General features: G+C 36.9%; 2 pseudogenes; both read left to right on the top strand.

Annotated features, from left to right (window-relative positions):
- The first annotated feature begins 6,210 nt into the window (after window positions 1-6,210).
- On the top strand, window positions 6,211-9,900 carry LOC103001185 (SNRPN upstream reading frame protein-like; annotated as a pseudogene).
- Window positions 9,901-9,947: 47 nt separating this feature from the next.
- Window positions 9,948-10,759, top strand: LOC114235601 (small nuclear ribonucleoprotein-associated protein N-like; annotated as a pseudogene).
- The last annotated feature ends 7,944 nt before the right edge of the window (window positions 10,760-18,703 follow it).

The raw sequence follows: 18,703 nt of genomic DNA, 5'->3' as shown, positions 1-18,703 counted from the left end.
TACACACATGTTCTAACACAATGCCTGACACAAAGCAGCTTCTGAAAAACACACATTTCTAATGTCTGCTTCCCTCATCCCCATAAGACTATCCTCTCCACTATATTCACAATCCCATTGCCTCCCAGTTCTCTGGGGACACTATACCAACAATTATCTTTTCCCTCTCCCGTCTTACCAAACTCTCCTATCCCACTGAAAAGTCAATAAACATTTATTGAATATGTAGTTAGTAAGTGCCAGGCCTTTTTTAACCTGTTATCTTAACCTAACGCTAACCTATCCTGAAGCTATTGGTCTGTCTTTCTTCTTACCTTTATGATCAAAAGTCTGCCATGAGGCTACAGTAGGGGAATCTATATAAAGGAGGTTGCCAGAGGGAATATGAATTTCTAGATATTGTGCTCAAAATTTAAATTGCATGTTCAAATCCACATTTTCCAGAAAAACAGAGCTCATTTTCCCCATCAGAGTCTTAAAAGGATGCTTGATTCTCAATATGTTAAGATCCAGTGATCTATATCAGTAACATTTCAGGACTGTCACGCTATGCCATTTTACTGTGTCTGTCCATACCAAGCATTGAATGCACCCAAGTTATAGTCAGCAGTGAACTTTTACTGGCTGACCTCAAATTTCTATTTTTTAGTCTTCATCCTATGTTATTTATCTGCATAATGTGACATTCATACCAAGATTTTCCTTCTTGGACTTTCTCTTTCATTGATTTCTGACATCACTTTTTTCTCCCAATAAGTCATATTTGAGCACTCCCATCTCTTCCTCTGGCCCCTACTCCTCAAAATGACTCATAAATTTTGATGTTTCCTAAGATATACTTTGTCTTAATTTATTCTTGTTGTACATGCTCTCCTTGGATTATATAATCCATGTCTAAGACTTTCTATATCCAGATCAGACCTATACTGATATACAAATCCATATGTCTAGGTGATTAAAATATAAATTGCATAAATGATGCAAAGAAACACTTAATTTTTTTAAACTTCACTAGTAATTTTTTTAAATTAAGTTAATATAACCTGAAAAAGAATAGATATATGTATATGTATAATTAAATCACTTTGCTGTACACCTAAAACTAACACAACATTGTAAATCAACTATACTCCAATATAAAATTAAAAAAATTTTTACATTAATATAAAGATACTACTTTCCTTTTTCTTGTCGTTTATGGGTATTTCTTTTCTAAACAATATCCTGTGTTAGCAAACTTAAGAATAAAGTGTATCCTAGTACACTGCTAATAGAGTGTAAATTATTATAAGCTTTCTAGAGGGCAATTTAACTATATATATTGGAAGTCCTTAAAATATGCATACACACTTCTGCTTTCGTAGTATGAAGTTATACTGAAGGGCCCTCCCAGTAAAAGACAACTAGAACCTGGACAAATTAAGACAAACATCTTTAAGGCATGGCTAAGCTCACAAGAAGGAAAGGACATCTGAGTGTGATGGGAGAGGCAATGAAATGAAATCTGATCAGAGAGCCATGAGTAAACAGTAAGTGAAAGAAAGTCTCTCTGGGAACAAATAATAATAGGAGTCCTGAGATCTTGAAGTCCTAAGCTTTGGGTCTGTCTCAAGGTTGGAAGCTAATGTGAGTCTCTTGTATTACCTTGACCCTCCTTGGAGCTTAAGTGATCTCAGATGTCAGCAAATTCTGGACAGTGGCAAATAAACCATATCCTCTCTAAGGGAACATCCCCAATATGTGCGCTTAGGATTCCCACAGATTTAGTTGAAGAACATATGATCTTGGACTTCCGTGGTGGCGCAGTGGTTAAGAATCTGCCTGCCAATGCAGGGGACACAGGTGTGAGCCCTGGTCCAGAAAGATCCCACAAGCTGTGGAGCAACTAAGCCCATGCACCACAACTACTGAGCCCACGTGCTGCAACTACTGAAGCCTGTGCACCTAGAGCCCATGCTCCACAACAATGAGAAGCCACTGCAATGAGAAGCCTGTGCACGGCAACAAGAGTAGCCCCTGCTCACCGCAGCTAGAGAAAGCCTGTGTGCAGCAACAAAGACCCAAGGCAGCCAAAAATAAATAAATTAATTTTAAAAAAAGAATTTAAAAAAAGAGCATATGATCTTATAAACACAAATCAAGCCACTGCCACTGAGAGTCATCAGAAACAAAATACAGACCAAATTTCCAAGGAAAATATGTTGAGATAATCAGATAAACAATATTGACTGACCATCTATGAAATGATTAAAAACAAAATAAATACACTGTTTTTAAATCAACCTAAAACGACTATTAAAAATGACCAAGAAGTATTTAAAACTAGAACAACTTAATCTTTGATATTAAAAACACACGGAATGGGTATCAGCATATCAGATATAGATGAAAGAGATAATCTGTGAATTGAAAAATCAATCTTAGGAAATTAATTACCCAGAGTTAGCATAAAAAGTACAAAATAAAGAGGCTATATAATGCAGTCAATAAAAGACAAGATTCAGGAACTAGACTAAATTTGAATCCCAGCTCTACCACTAACTCCCTCCGTAGCCTTGGGTGTGTTACTATCCTCTCTGTACCTCAGTTTCATCATATATTTAAAAATGAGGATTTGTGTAAGGATTAAATAATATATATAAAATGCTTGGATCAAAGTCTGATAAATTAAGCACTATAGAATAAATGTCATTATTAATATGACAAAACTAAGACCAAACATATCTATTATATCAAGAAATACATGAACTTAACTTACTTATTAAAAGAAAGATTTTTTTCAGATAACTCACAAAACAAATCCCCACTTTATGTTGTGTATAAAAGACACACTAAATACAAAGTTATTCAGAAAGACTAAAAGAATTGGCAATGATATCCAAAAAAGAAAAGAGAAAAAAAAAAGAAATAGCAGAAGTCATGGTCATAATATCTGACAAGGTAAAATTCAGAGCAAAAGGCATGTTAAAGGTACTAAAAAGAACAATTCACAGTGAAGATGTGTTATGTATTTCTATGCACCCAGTCGGAGTACGGCAATTTCATAAAGCAGGAAATTCAGGAGATGCAAAGATAGATAGGCAGAGACATTCAGGGAGAGAAATAAACAATAGCAACTTATTTCTCCCCCCGAGTCCAAGGCATAGCAAAATGAAAAGCATAAGAAAGGATTCAGAAGACTTAAATAATGTTTTCAATAAAGGAGGTGATATGGATATATATTGAATTTTGTACCTGAATTAGAAAATACAGCTTTTTCCAAGTGCTTATGGAAGCTTTACTAAAACTAACCATGTATTTGATCACAAAAAAATTTAATAAAGTCTAAAATATAAATGACACAGAAAATATTGCTTGACCACAAAACAATAAAAGAAACTTCTCCACTGAGAAAGACTAAAAAAAAAAAAAAGAAAGAAAACCATTGAGTTAGAGGAGAGAATTTAAAACACACAAACAAAAATTTTTGCAGAATTTCTAGAAAACAACTGTTGTGGGTTGAATTATTTCCCCTCCCTCCAAATTTATAAGTTGAAGTTCTAATAGTACCTCAGAATGTAACCATATTTGGAAATGGGGTCACTGGAGTTGTAATTAGTTAAGGCAAAGTCATACTGGAGTAGTTTGGTTCCCTAATCCAATATAACTGGTGTCTTAATAAAAAAAAAAAAAGGAAATTTGGAAACAGAGAATTCAAATGGAAATGAAGACTGTGATAAGAATGACGCTTCTACAAGCCAAGGAACACCAAAGATTTGCCAGCAAACTATGAGAAGGTAGGGGAAGATATAGCACAGCCCTCAGAAGGAACCAATCCTGTCAACATCTTGATCTCAGACTTCCAGCCTCCAGAACAATGAGACAATAAATTTCTGTTGTTTAAGTCAGTTTGTGGTACTTTTTACAGCAGGTTGAAAACATCATTGCTAGTTTTTATTTAGTTGCCCAAATTCCAAACTAGACTATACGTAAGAGGTTAGTACCAATAGATGCTCCAAATATTATTGAATAAATAATTCAAGCATTAAAGGAGAGTAAATTGAATTCTCCTGACAGTCTCTTCTAACTCAGAGATTGTTGTTCATTTGTTTGTGTGCTTATTTTGTTTTGATTTGGGGGGAACATCAGGCCTTTCAAAAGCTCCTAATCCATATGTCTGAATTAACAGGATCTTAGAAGTCCTTAAAAATGCACCATTTTTGGGCTTCCCTGGTGGTGCAGTGGTTAAGAATCTGCCTGCCAATGCAGGGGACACGGGTTCGAGTCCTGGTCTGGGAGGATCTCACATGCCGTGGAGCAACTGGGCCCGTGAGCCACGACTACTGAGCCTGTGCGTCTGGAGCCTGTGCTCCGCAACAAGAGAGGCCGCGACAGTGAGAGGCCCGCGCACCGCGATGAAGAGTGGCCCCCGCTTGCCGCAACTAGAGAAAGCCCTCGCACAGAAACGAAGACCCAACACACCCAAAAATAAATAAATAAATAAATTTATAAAACAAAACAAAAATGCATCATTTTTTCAAAATATTAAAACAGGACGGAAAGTATGTCTTTTATACAGAGCATACAGTTGGGATTTCTTTCGTGGGTTATATGAAATATCCTTGTTTTATTAAGTAAGGTAAGCCCATGTATTTCTTAATATAATAGATATGTTTGGGATTAGTTCTGTTATATTAATAATAACATTTATTCTATACTGCTTAATATTACCAAAATTTGGTCCAAGCATTCATTAAGATAGTTTCTTGAGACAATTTTAAAATATAAAGTTGCAAGCCATTAAACACTGAACTCACCACAAAAGCATAAAAATAAAACAAAGCTCTGAGTGAGAAGGCATTGTTCATACTCCCCTAAACTTCAGCAGGAATGGGGTTGGCTCCTGTCTCTTTTCAAAACACTATTCATGAGGGGGCAGGATCAAGATGACAGAGTAGGAGGACCCTGAGCGCCCATCCCCCCATGAACATATTAAAGCTACAACTACATACAGAGCAACTCTTGCTGAGAACCACCTGAAGAACAGCTCTTTTACAACGAAGGCTGTAAAGAATAAACCACATGGAGTTCGGTAGGAAGGGAAGAGAAGAGATTTGGTTAGGACCTGCACCCTCTTGAAGAGTGCATAACAAACTTGCTTGCTCTCAGGCCCAGCACAGAGACATCAGATTGAAAACTGCCAGGGGCTTTGGCCAGCCTGCCAGAACTTCCCCGGTGTGCACTCCAGCCTGCATTGAACTCCTGCTCCGGCCTGGTCTGCTCCAGCACTTCTCCCACTAGGGCAAAGATCACCATTGCAAATGCGTGTGCACACACCAGGGAAGAAGCAGAGCCAGCTCAGGGCCAGCGCTGCCTATAGCCAAGTGTGGCTCAAATTCCTTGGGCCCTGACCCTGCCTCTGAGCAAGGCAGAGACCCAGAGACAGCTAAGAAGTGCAGCCTCAGTGCCTCAGGGCCCCAGACCCACCCACAATAGGGCAGTGACCACCACTGAACCTAGGTGAAGCCCTGGCTTGCACCTGCCTCCAGCACTAGCCCCTCCGACTCCAACCTTAATTCCCACCAATGTGGTGGCTTCCAGCACAACCCAGGAGAGGTCACAGGCTGTGCTCACTTCAGACCCACCTCTCCCACCAAAGCCACTGGGCACAGATAGACTGCATAGGGACTCTCCCACACAAGGACACACCTTCAAGACCAGGATAGGTAACAGTTTCACCTAATTTCATAGAGACAGAGAAATATGAGAAGACAGAGGAATATGTTTCCAATGAATGAACAAGAAAAAAAAAATGGAAAAAAAACCCCATATGACATGGAGATAAATAATTTACCTGATAAAGAGTTCAAAGCAATAATAATAATGCTAACTGAACTTGGGAAAAGAATAGAAGAACACAGTGAGAACTTCAACAAAGGACTGGAAGATATAAAAAAGGAACCAGTTAGAGTTGAAGAATACAATAACTGAAATGAAAAATACACTACAAGAAATTAACAGCAGACTAGGTGATACAGAAGAATGCGTAAGTGACCTGGCAGATACAATAGTGGAAATCCAATCACAACAGTAAAAAGAAAAACAAAATTTTTAAAAAATGAGAATAGTTCAAGAGACCTCTGGAACATCAAGCATACTAACATTTGCACTAGAGGGGTCTTGGAAGTAGAAGACAGAGAAAAAAGGACAGAAAATGGGTTTGATGAAATTATGGCTGAAAACATCCTGAACCTGAAAAGGAAAACAGATACCCAGGTCTGGGAAGCAGAGAGTCCCAAACAAGATGAACCTAAAGAGACCCACACAAACATGTATCATAATTAAAATGGCAAAAGTCAAAGGTAAAGAGAATTTTAAAGGCAGTAAGAGAAAAACAAAGAGTCACATACAAGGGAATCCCCAGAAGGATGCCAGCTGATTTTTCAGCAGAAATTTTGAAGGCCAGAAGGGAGTGGCATGATGTATTTAAAGTACTGAAAAGAAAAAACCTACAACCTAAGATACTCTACCCAGCAAGGTTACCATTCAGAATTGAAATTGAAAAAGAGATAGTTCTCCAGACAAACTTTCTGCTAAAAGAGTTTATGACCACTAAATGGTTCTTACAAGAAATGTTAAAGGGTTTTCTTTAAGTGAAAAAGAAAATGTTATAGCAAATAAGAAAATATAGGAAGAGAAAAATCTCACTGGTAACAGCAAAGGTATAGTAAGGGCAGTGGATCAACCACTTAAATGAGCTAGAACAGAGGTTAAAAGACAAAAATTGTAAACTCAACTATCACTACAATAAACAGTTGAGAGACAGACATAGAAGATGCAAAATATGGCATCAAAAACACAAAATGTGGGGGGAACTGGAAGCAAAAAAATATATCTTTTAGAATGTGTTTGAATTTAAATGACTATCAACTTAAAACAAGTAGATATAGTTAAATGTTGACATATATGAAATTCATGGTAACTGCAAATCAAAAACCTACATTAGAAATAAAAATGAAGAGAGAAAGGAATCCAAACATAACACTTAAGAAAATCATCAAACTACAAGGGAAGCAACTAAAAAAAGAAGAGAAGAGAGAAGAACTACAAAAACAACCAGAAAACAACTTACAAAAAGGCAATAAGTACATACCTATCAATAATCACTTTAAATGTCAATGGATTAAATGCTCCAATCAAAAGTCATAGGGTGGCTGATCGGATTAAGAAAACATGACCCATCTATATTCTGTCTACAAGAGACTTATTTCAGATCTAAAGACACACACAGAGTGAAAGTGAGGGGATGGAAAGATATATTACAGGCAGATGGAAATCAAAAGAAAGCTGGGGTAGCAATACTTATATCAGACTACTTAGAGTTTAAAACAAAGTCTATTAAAACAAAAAGCAGAGAAAGACATTATATAATGATAAAGGGGTCAATCCAAAAGAGGATATAACAGTCATAAACATATATGCACCTAATATAGGAGCACCTAAATATATAACATAAATATTAACAGAGAAATTGACAGTAATACAATAATAGTAAGGGACTTTAATACCCCACTTACGTCAATGGATAGGTCATCCAAACAGAAAATCAATAAGGAGACAGTACCCTTAAATGACACATTAGGCCAAACGGATTTAATAGATATTCATACAACTTTCCATCCAAAAACAGCAGAATTTGCATTCTTTTCAGGTGCACATGGAACATACCCTAATATAGTCTATAAAAATATCAAATCACTATGTTGTAAACCTGAAACTATAAAATTGTAAGTCAACTATACTTTGATAAAAGTAAAAATTAAATAAATTAACAAACAAACAATATACTATTCATGCCTTTTGAATCTGGTAGGACATGTGAAGGGAATGTTGGAAAAGGCATTTTTCACTTTAGGGACTTAAAAATTCCTATGCTGCATTTTAAAGGATGGCAGGAAAGAATGACTACGTGTGGTGTGAAAACAATGGCAATTCTAAATTACTTTCCAGCAAAGTGATTCTGTGGTACAAAGAGGTGAGAGAGTGTGTGTCAGAAAATCATCCAGCTTGCTAATTTGTAGCTTTTTGCATAGAAAATAATCTTACTTATATCTTCATGGTGGAGTGGAATAATAGAAGAATTATTTGACACCATGTAACACAGGTTTAAAACACATTTCTGAGAATGTTTAGAACACTGATACCATCTTCACACTATGTTTGGCAATCCATTAAGGAGATAGTTTTAAAACTATGTAGCAACATAAAAAATGCTTAGAGAAAAATCAGTCATAACCTGGAACTCTAACACAAAAACTGTTACTGTGTTCTATTTTCATATGTAAATACTGTATATATTAACAATTTTGTATCTTTTGTTTTATTTATCACTAGTTCATATCTTTCATTTTTTATTCCTTTTTAAATTTTTATAATCAAAAATTAATTGTTAAGTTTGAAGCCTATAAACAGGGAATGAACAATATATTTTTAATGTAAAAAAAATAAAGATAAAAAGTAAAGCTTGTTAGGAAAGAATTCTAAATATCTTCCCGAGCCGTGGAATACTTCTTGAAGGAATCAACATGCAATGTTAGACTTCATTTAATCACGCCAATCTTAAAATGACAGCAAAGAGATAAAAAGAATATGAATCCACAAAGACAAAGAGAATGAGAGAGAAAAGTTACAGGCAGAAGACAGCTACACATCTATGCAAGATGGAAAAAAACCTGAGGAGATATAATGACTTATGTTTCAGTCTCCATAAGGCTAAGAGAGCAATGTTAACAAGAAGCAATACTCCTCAGCAATAAAAAGGAAAATTATTGATATAGAGGGCAGAGAAATCTCAAATTCATTATGCTGAGCGAAAAAAAAAAAAAAAAGCCAGGCAAAGAGTACATTCTGTACTATTCCATTTATAGAAAATTCTAGAAAATGCAAACAAATATACAAGAACAAAAAGCACATCAGTGGTTGCCCAGCGAGGGGGTAAAGGAATAGAGGAGAATGAAGGAGTGGAACAAGGGATAAACTACAAAAGTGCACAAGACAACTTTTTGGAAGATGGAAACATCTGTATATCTGGTTGTGGTGATGGTTTGCAGCGATGGTTTCAGGGGTGTATAAATTTGTGAAAACCAATCAAATTGTCCACTTTACATATGTGCAGTTTATTTTATTTCTATAGTACCTAAATAAAGATGTAAAACAACAATATAAAAATAAACAAAGGGGTAACTAAGGATCATCAGATACTTAAAGAAAGCTCCAATAAGAAATCCAGAGACCAAAACAAACATCCAAAGGTAAACAAAAAGGAACTGAAGGAAGTAGAGACCACAAAGGGACAAGAATTTTTAAAAAAAAGAGAGAGAGAGAAAAAGCTGTAAATAGTATCCTCGTAGATAAGAATGGATTTTACATCAATGAAACAAAACCGAGATGCTATTCAAAAGGCAAGAGATATTGAAAATAAAAAAAATATATGATTGTCAAAGTTGATTTTTAAATGGAAAAGTTAGCCTATCAAGTTTAGGATATTTCTAAGACGTTCAAAAAATTAAAGATATGGAAAACCAGTGAGAAAAAAATACATAAGATTAAACTAATAAATCTAATCCTCAAAAGACTTTTGGAGGAGCAGAGTGAAGCAGCCAGTGATGCCTAATGCTCTGTTTTGAAGAACAGCCAGCGGAGCGTTGGAGCAGGCCAGGGACTGCTCACACCTGAAACGGACCACAGAACAGGCACGTACCGGAGGTGGAAGTTCAAGTCACACGTAGAAGGACAACCTCACCAAGCGATCAAGAGTGTCCACTGTGCCCGCAGAGATCTCAGCAGCAGCAAGTACCCGTGGTAGATTTTAAGGCAAAATTGACATGGACATTCTTGGCTGAGACACCAAGAGGTGGGTAAAGCTGTACTGGAATAGCCAGGTAGCTGATTGGAGCAAAAAAAAACCCATGCTCTATCTACTCTTTGAAGCTTCTGCCCCAGCTTGCCTTGTTTGTAGGAGAACCTGCGTCATAGCTCTAACTGTAGCCTTCCCTGAGGTCTCAAGGATCCTGAAACCTTCCAGGGGACATTATCTTTGGGGGAACATCAACCATGACTATGGAAAGAGCAGCAAGGTGCTGCAGTGCGTTAACTGTAGATTGAGATGTATCTTGCAAGACGGCCAAATCTTCATTGGCATCTTTAAGGCTTTCGACAAACATGTGAACTTGATCCTCTGTGACAGGGATGAGATCAAGGAGATCAGGTTAAAGAATGCAAAGCAGCCAGAGCATGAAGAAAAGCAAGTTTGGAGTCTGGGGTTGCCACATAGAGAACTTGGTTTCTGTGACTGTGGAGGGTAAACCCCCAAATATACTGACATTGTTTGGGTACCACTTGGCTGGAACTACAAGAGGCCCTGGGGTTGGCAAGGCAGCTGACTGAAGTGTACCAGCTAGTGTTCCAATTCCCCAGGCTCCTGCTGGATGAGCAGGTCCTGTCCGAGGGGTTGGGAGGCCATCCCAACAGGTAATGAGTCCAGGGAAGAGGCCCTGTAGTCGCTGCTGCAGTGGCGGCTTCTCCCAGCACTGCTGGAGCCGTAACTCAGGACTCACCAAGGCATGGGACTCCACCCACACCTGCTGGCCCAGCAACGCCAGCTCCAGGCCTTATGGCTCCTCCACCTGGTATGAGACCACCCATGGGCCCACCAACTGGGCTTCCCCCCTGCTCAAAATTCAGAGGTAGGCAGAAGGAAGGCAGAGGACTGCTGTTTTGATTGTAATACCGTTTGGGTGCTTTAAATTGTGAACACACACACGTTCGGTCAAACTAGAAATTATTTGTTTAAAGACATTTTAAAAATCTTTTACTTTTTAAAAATTTTATACGAAGACCATTCATTCATATTATGTATTATATCCTCACCTGGCACTCACCTGTATCCTCAATTCCCTCTCGTTTGTTCCCCATACCTAATCCTTTCCACATCACGTCATGACCCCAGATATGATTTGAAGCCGTTTACTTCTCTAGGTCTTCTGAAGTCCATGCCTTCATCATCTCTCACCTGGAATACTGCCTGGTCTCCCAACAGATGTCCTGTTTTCACTCTTGCCACCCTCTGATCCGTTCCACACACGGCAGTCAGGCTGATGTTTTAAAGGTGCTGAGTACAACAAGTCGCACCCCTGCTTGGCCCCCTTCAATAGCTTCGGATTGGCCTCTGAATAAATCCAAAGTCAGCTCAGCCTCTGAGCCCTGCATCTTCGGGCTCCTGCTTCTGTCTCCAGCATCATCTTTCTACCACTTTCTTGTTCCTCCACTTGCATTTGCACATGCTGCTTCTCTGGCCTTGAACATTTCCCCAGCACTCTTTCCTTGGTTTTCTCTCATGCTTTAGGATTCAAATTAAGTGCCGCCATTTTTTCTTTCTCTCACCACCATGTCAATTCTCTCCACAGTATGTACCGTTTGTAATTGCATTTTTACTTATTCACTTGCTTATCTTTGTTTCCGCCACAGGCTCTAAGCTGCATGAGACCAGGAACTTTGCTTTGTTCACTGTTGTATCTCTAGTACCTAGAATATCCCCTGTCACAGAGTAGGTCCTTAATCACTCCTGACTGAATCGATCAGTGAATGGAATGTACAATAGGACAGTTTTTTCTCAAAAGTGTGCATATAACCACTGAGGAGATCTGTTTTTACATGCACATTCTGATTCAGAAGATGTGGGATGGGGCCTGAGATTAGGAGTTTCTGAAACGCTCCTGCGTGATGTCAAAGCTACCAGCACCTTATTCGCATTTTTGACTAGCAAGGCTAGAGGGAATATAAAAATGAGTGATAGTGATGTTTGTCCTGCAGGGAGGAGCTTAGGATCTGATAATGGAGTTGCCTCATAAAGATGATCTAAATCACCACTACCACCATGACTTTCATTGCTATAGGAAGCATGTAAGACCTAAAATTGTTTGAGATTGGGGTCGATGTTGACCTTACCCAAACGTTATACAAGACCAACATAAGGCCATGTCTAGCTATAAGAAGATCATTCAAAGAGTTATAATAAAATACAAAATTTACAAGAAGCAATTGGTAATTCAGTCTATGGGAATAGAGATCCTTTATAACAAAGCAATAAATGTCATGTGACAGACAGATGAGAATCTGAATTTCACTTTGTCCTTGGGTAGCTGTGCAACCTTAAGCAAGTAATTTATATTCTCTGAATCTCAGTTTCATCATTTATCCATTGGGGCAAATGATACCCGCCTTAGAGGTGTGCAGATGCAGTGAGGTCTCACATATCATTTAAATAACTGTGCCTGGCATTTGGTGGTCCTTAAAAATATCAGGTCCACCTGTTCCTTTCTTAGGTAGAACATTATTTTCCTTATAACATTTATTTCCCAGGAGGTGAAAGAATTAATATTTGAATGTATGTTTGTCATCTTTAACATCTCAGAGGGAAAAAAATTAGGAAAATAAATAAATATGTAGGTTAAAAGCAGGCATTTTGGTCTAAATGAACACTAGACCATGGATCAGAAAAACTGAGTTCTGGTCCAGGATCCAACGCAAACCAAACGTGTGACATAGGACATATTATTCAACATCTCTGGGTCTCTGTATTATTTCTGTATCATTATATACACTTTGTTAAATACATTAATTATCTTCTTACAGGAAATCATTATTCTTCGAAAACATGTGAGTTTATATTTCCCTTTGGAATATCAGTAATTTCCGAAGAAATACTAAAATTTCAGAATCATTGTTAATTAAAACTAGGATTGGAAAACAGTTTGTTTCTTTCCTCCTAAAGTCTCTACTAAACACCCTCAAACTATATTACTCAGCTTTAAAGAAATATATGAAGGCAGAGAACTTAAAATTTTACTTGGAGAACTTCCTCCTTTTCTAGATTATACAGACATGCACATTTTCACTGACAGTTGGAATTTGTTTTAGCTGCTATATATGATCTTAAGCTGTCATAACTTAGAATATTAACTTAAATATGACTTAGAAATTCAGGAAAAAAAGAACAATTTGGAAAAAATAAAAAATAAATTTTTCCTTCAAAATAATTGTGATGTTTCTATGTGATAATAGAAAAAGTCAGTGAAAAAACTGCTTGGCTACAGTTGTGTCTCTATTTAAATGATGACAAATGAATTTACGGGTTGAAAATTGTTTTTATGCCTTTAACCCTCCTCTTCCCGCTTCATTATAAATGGCTTCAGTTCTCTTCTGTGTCTTTTCTTTATGTACCTTGCCCTTATATCTCAATCTGCTACTGAATGTTCATGGAATTAAGCCTCTAGCATTATTTGAATTTAGGTAGACACTTCAATGTCCCTGGCTTCATTCTTTGCATATAAACATATTGTTGATATTCTTAATCACTTCTTTTTACCAATTCCTTACTGGAAACTTCTCTTTAATCCTTGAAAATCCACTCTGGTACTTTACAAAGATGGCAAATTCAAGTTTCTGCTGTGTGTGACACACCATTAATTCCACCAAGATACTCTGTATCTACTACGTTAACATTCACTGATGTGTTAATGTAATAATGACCCATCTGCTTCTGCTGTCTATGAAGTACTTTCTATCTATAGGGATGGAAATTAATGACAGAGTCTCTCTGAACTGCCTGATGTCAGAGCTGGGAAAGGTGTGAAGGGTATATAAGAGCTGGATTACTGGTTAGCAAGTCGGGGGGTAAATGCTCCAGTGGATGCAAGCTTGGTGTTTTTCATGAAGCTTCCTTGCTAACAAAGGTATTTTCTGATATTGCTGACACTGAGACATTAAAAGGTAAGGAATTTTCTGTTGCTGGGATAGTATTATTTATTTAGCATTAGAACAAATTTGGGATTAAATATATGGTTTATTTCAAAGAAGGGCTAAAGGGATAATGTTCTATAATATTAATTTTCCAGATTGTTTCAAGAAGGAAATTGGGTAAGGGAAAATGTTGAAAATATTTGAAAATTGTTACAGGACTACATCAATAAAAGTATGATCCTTGGAAATTATGTTCTAAAAAAGATTTTTTAAAAGTAAGCTCTAGTTTAATATTCCATTAATCAGAGCTATAATAAATTTCTTGATTTCAATTCTGAATTATTCTTTTCAGAAAATTTGAGAAGCAATGGGCATCTGGAAGCTGCCAGAAGTTCTCGCTGAGCTCTTTGTTGCATTAAACCATCTGGAAAGTACACCCATTGAAAGGTTAGTAACTTTAAAATCCTGGTTTCTTTGCAAAGTATGAGAAAATTAGAATTAAATAGAGCTATGTAATTAACAGCCCTTGTGCCATGTGATTTCTGACTAAATCATATTCAAGAATAGTACATTAAAAATAGATTACTAGTGGAAAGCAGCCGCATAGCACAGGGAGATCAGCTTGGTGCTTTGTGACCACCAAGAGGGGTGGGATAGGGAGGGTGGGAGGGAGACGCAAGAGGGAGGGGATATGCAGATATATGTATATGTATGGCTGATTCACTTTGTTATACAGCAGAAACTAACACACCATTGTAAAGCAATTATACTCCAATAAAGATGTTAAAAAATAAATTAATTATTTTAAAAAGTAAATACAAAATAGAGAAAAAAAAAGAATAGTACATTAAGCTGTTCAACTGTTCCTTAAATTCTGTGTTCTTTAAAGAGTAATGTCAGTCTGATAAATCTCTCTGATGAAACTTCTGACAGACAAGAATGGATAGTTCCAGTTTTGTCAGAAATATGCTGTTGGAACTTAGAGGAGCAAAGCCAAAACATGAAGCAAGAAAACCAAAAAGGTGGTAACTTCTGCTATACTAACCTGATTCTCAAACAAACTAGAGAAATTTAAAGCATATATGTTATATGAGGTGGAATTTTACTGTATTTTTACATAGATTTTTTTTTTCTCAGCTCTGGCAATATTCAAAACTTTTACATCTCTTTCTGGAAATTTAAATATATAGAAATAATAAAGGGGCAAATTAAATTTGCTAAGAAGTTAAATTTAGAAGCTCTAGTTTAAAAGCCATTTGTTCTTGGAGGGATTCTTTCTATATTGTTAACTGTTCTGTTAATGAAAGAGACTTATAACTAAAATATTATTTTTCATGAGACTACTTCCAAGATGCTCCAAATGTAAATTAATACCTCCGAAAATGTTTTCAATAGGTAGCATGTGCATCGGGATTTTTTTTTAAAAAGCTTATTCTGAAAGGTGTCATTTCATTCGAATGGTAATGTTAAGGAAATCTAAAACCTATGTAGGGTGAAAACGTTTGCAGTATTTACAACTTTCAAATGAAAAGCCTTTAAAACTGTGATTCTCCATTTATTTAAAAGATCCTTAAGTCCAAATTCATGCATATGTCATAAATAATATAATGAGATTCATTTGTGCCTAAATTGGTTTTGATTCCATATAGTTTTGTAGAACTGAATTTATACTCTCTTTAAGACCAAGGAGAATAAGGTTATTTTTGAAGAGACTTTGCTTTAAGTCGTATTAGAACTCTTCTCATAGAATTATCAGCATCTTTTCTATTTTCCTTCCGGGTGTTTTTTTTTTTTTTTTTTTTTTTTTTTATAAATTTGTGTTGTTTTAAGCCAATAAGGTTTGTCGTAATTTTTTTTTTTTTTTTTTTTTTTAATGAGGATCTTGAATCAGATGCGTATGTTTGATTGATTGATTGATTGATTGATTTTGGCTGTGTTGGGTCTTCGTTTCTGTGCGAGGGCTTTCTCCAGTTGTGGCAAGCGGGGGCCACTCTTCATCGCGATGCGCGGGCCTCTCTCGTTGCGGAGCACAGGCTCCAGACGCGCAGGCTCAGCAGTTGTGGCTCACGGGCCCAGCCGCTCTGCGGCATGTGGGATCTTCCCAGGCCAGGGCTCGAACCCGTGTCCCCTGCATTAGCAGGCAGACTCTCAACCACTGCGCCACCAGGGAAGCCCCCGGGTGTTTTTTGTTGAGATGGAGGTCTTTGGTGATATGGAAAGATTTCTAAAGCACCTATGGATAATAAATAATAAGAATCATCAAAAGATTTTTTTCTTTTCATTTCAGGGCTTATCTAGCTTACAGGATGTTCTTCTCAGAATTGACTGTAATTTTCAATTGGTTTTCTCCTGGATAAAAGTAACTTTAAAACTGCCATGAAGTTTCTGGTATACTAGCAGAACAATTGAATGATGACAGGAAAATTAGCAATATTACCTAGTATTTCTGTCTATATCTTGATCTTCTCTTTCATTAGATATACTCATTTGCTAAGTATTTTTACCCAGTATGTTTTTAAGGATATTCGTTTATTATGAGGTGAACTTTGCTCAGAAATAGAATAGTATGTAACATTATTTATTAACAAATTATATATTCATGCTAGTCATACAATCTCTTACTTTCAATTATTATTAGAAGTACTTATAAAACATTCATCAATTTTTTTCAGGAAATTGAATTTCCTGGAATCAGTATGGTTTGGTCATTTTTTTTTTAAGGGGGAGGAAGAATTTTATATCTTGAGCTGTTCAACCATGTAATATTCTATAAAGCTCATAAAAAGCTGAGAAAGCCTATGTAGGAAACATCTCAAATTTTAAACACCTTTAAAAAAATAAAGCTGATGAAGATTTATTATTCAATGTCATTTTTTTCACAAAGTCAATCCTCTCACTCGAGATCTTTTTCAATTGAGAGGTAACAAACTTTACAAACCATATCAAAACATAGTTATGTTACTTTACACTCATGAGTGAGACAAAAGGATCCCACATTTGCCTACCAACTTTTTAAGACTCAGTAGTAACTATCTGCCTGGCAGATAATCAGAGGGCAACCAAAAGTATAATTACATGGGTTTCATTCTGGAGTTATAGGAGCCCCCTATAGGAACTCACACACCTCCACAGATAACTATTAAGACCTGGGATAGGGAATCCATTTTAAAACTCTTGAGGGACTTCCCTGGTGGCTTACCGGTTAGGATTCCAGGCTTTCACTGCATGGCCAGGGCTCAATCCCTGGTGGGGAAACTGAGATCCTGCAAGCCGTGCAGTGCGGCCAAAAAATTAAAAAATGAAAACTCTTGAAACTGAGATGTTTTTAAAGAGAGACAATTTAAGAGTTAACGTTTGGCCTATAGTCAACATCACTGTTTAAACTCTCTTAAAGCCAAGAATTTCCGTGTGTGTATGCATGTGTGTAAGTGGTCAGTAGTTTTAAACTAGTATTTGTTAACTAGCTGGTGGGTAGGCTGGCAGGCCATGTCTGCCTGGTAGTCAATGAGGAAAAAACACATGAAAATAGGAGTATGGTGCTTTTCACTAACCATTTCAGCTGACTTTTTCCATCTTAATGATAGTTCTGGGTGGAATCTTGTATATCCTGACTACCATATTTACATGAAAAGTCCTGTTTGGGAAAGCAGGTTCACAATTATGAAACCAACAAACATAAAAGCTCTTAGTTTTTCTTTACAGTAGAATGATGGCCCTCTTAGCTAACTCAAAGAAGGTAATATTTTAGTTAGAATAATTTTAAATCCTATTACAGACTTTGAGACCAATTATCAGACGTATCAATTATCAATTATCAGACATTTAACACATAGAGTATTTCACACTCTGCTCCAGGCATTTGCCAAACATATCGTGGAACAGAAATCCCTTCTTTTTAAAAAATAGATTCACTATATATGTTTATTTATTTATTTATTTTTGGCTGCGTTGGTTCTTCATTGCTGCACGCGGGCTTTCTCTAGTTGCGGCGAGCCGGGGCTACTCTTCATTGCAGTGCGCAGGCTTCTCATTGCAGTGGCCTCTCTTGTTGCGGAGCACGGGCTCTAGGCACGCGGGCTTCAGTAGTTGCAGTGCACGCGCTCAGTAGTTGTGGTGCATGGGCTTAGTTGCTCCGTGGCATGTGGGATCTTCCCCAACCAGGGCTTGAACCCGTGTCCCCTGAATTTGCAGGCAGATTCTTAACCACTGCACCACCAGGGAAGTCTCCAGAAATCCCTTTGAACCTCCTCAATTTGATCCATATTTCCTTTATTGCTTTAAATTTATCAGTTTGAAGTGTTTGGGTCACATTCCAATTACTGCTGTTTTTCAGGAAAAGTTTATCATCTTTTAGAATTGAATGTTCAGTGTATGAGTTACTGGTACAATCCTTTAAAGCATTAAATCATTCTTTGGACATGCACATTGGCCATGTGTACTATACATGCAAAAGAAATAATTAAATGGATAATATGAATAAGACTGATATACAAACCAGGTAATTCAGCCCCAAAGTGGGTTTCCTTTGCCTGAATAATTAGTTTGTCAACATACACTCACATGCAACACATACCAGTTCATTTAATGCTGAAAGAAAAATTTTCTGTGTGGGAGAAGATCTGAGAGTAAAAACATAAAGTTTCACTTGCGTTTTCAAAATATTTACTCTTAGGCTATCTCTATACAAACTATTAATGAAGTACTCCCCATACAAAATAAACACATTGAGATCAAAACCATTGCAATTTTGCCTCAAATTATGTATATCCACTGGCTTCTGGATATTGAGATTCTAGCCTCATACCTGTATCTCTCTCCCACTCTACACTTAACGTAAGGTTAACCAATATTTTGGTTTCTGTGGAGCTGAAAACTAAAATATTTCCCTAGTGCTCCTAACAACCAGCAAAAAGCAATGTTAAAA

Source organism: Balaenoptera acutorostrata, chromosome 11 (genome assembly GCF_949987535.1).
Source record: "Balaenoptera acutorostrata chromosome 11, mBalAcu1.1, whole genome shotgun sequence".
Taxonomy (NCBI): domain Eukaryota; kingdom Metazoa; phylum Chordata; class Mammalia; order Artiodactyla; family Balaenopteridae; genus Balaenoptera; species Balaenoptera acutorostrata.
This window is presented reverse-complemented; position numbering and strand designations above follow the sequence as displayed.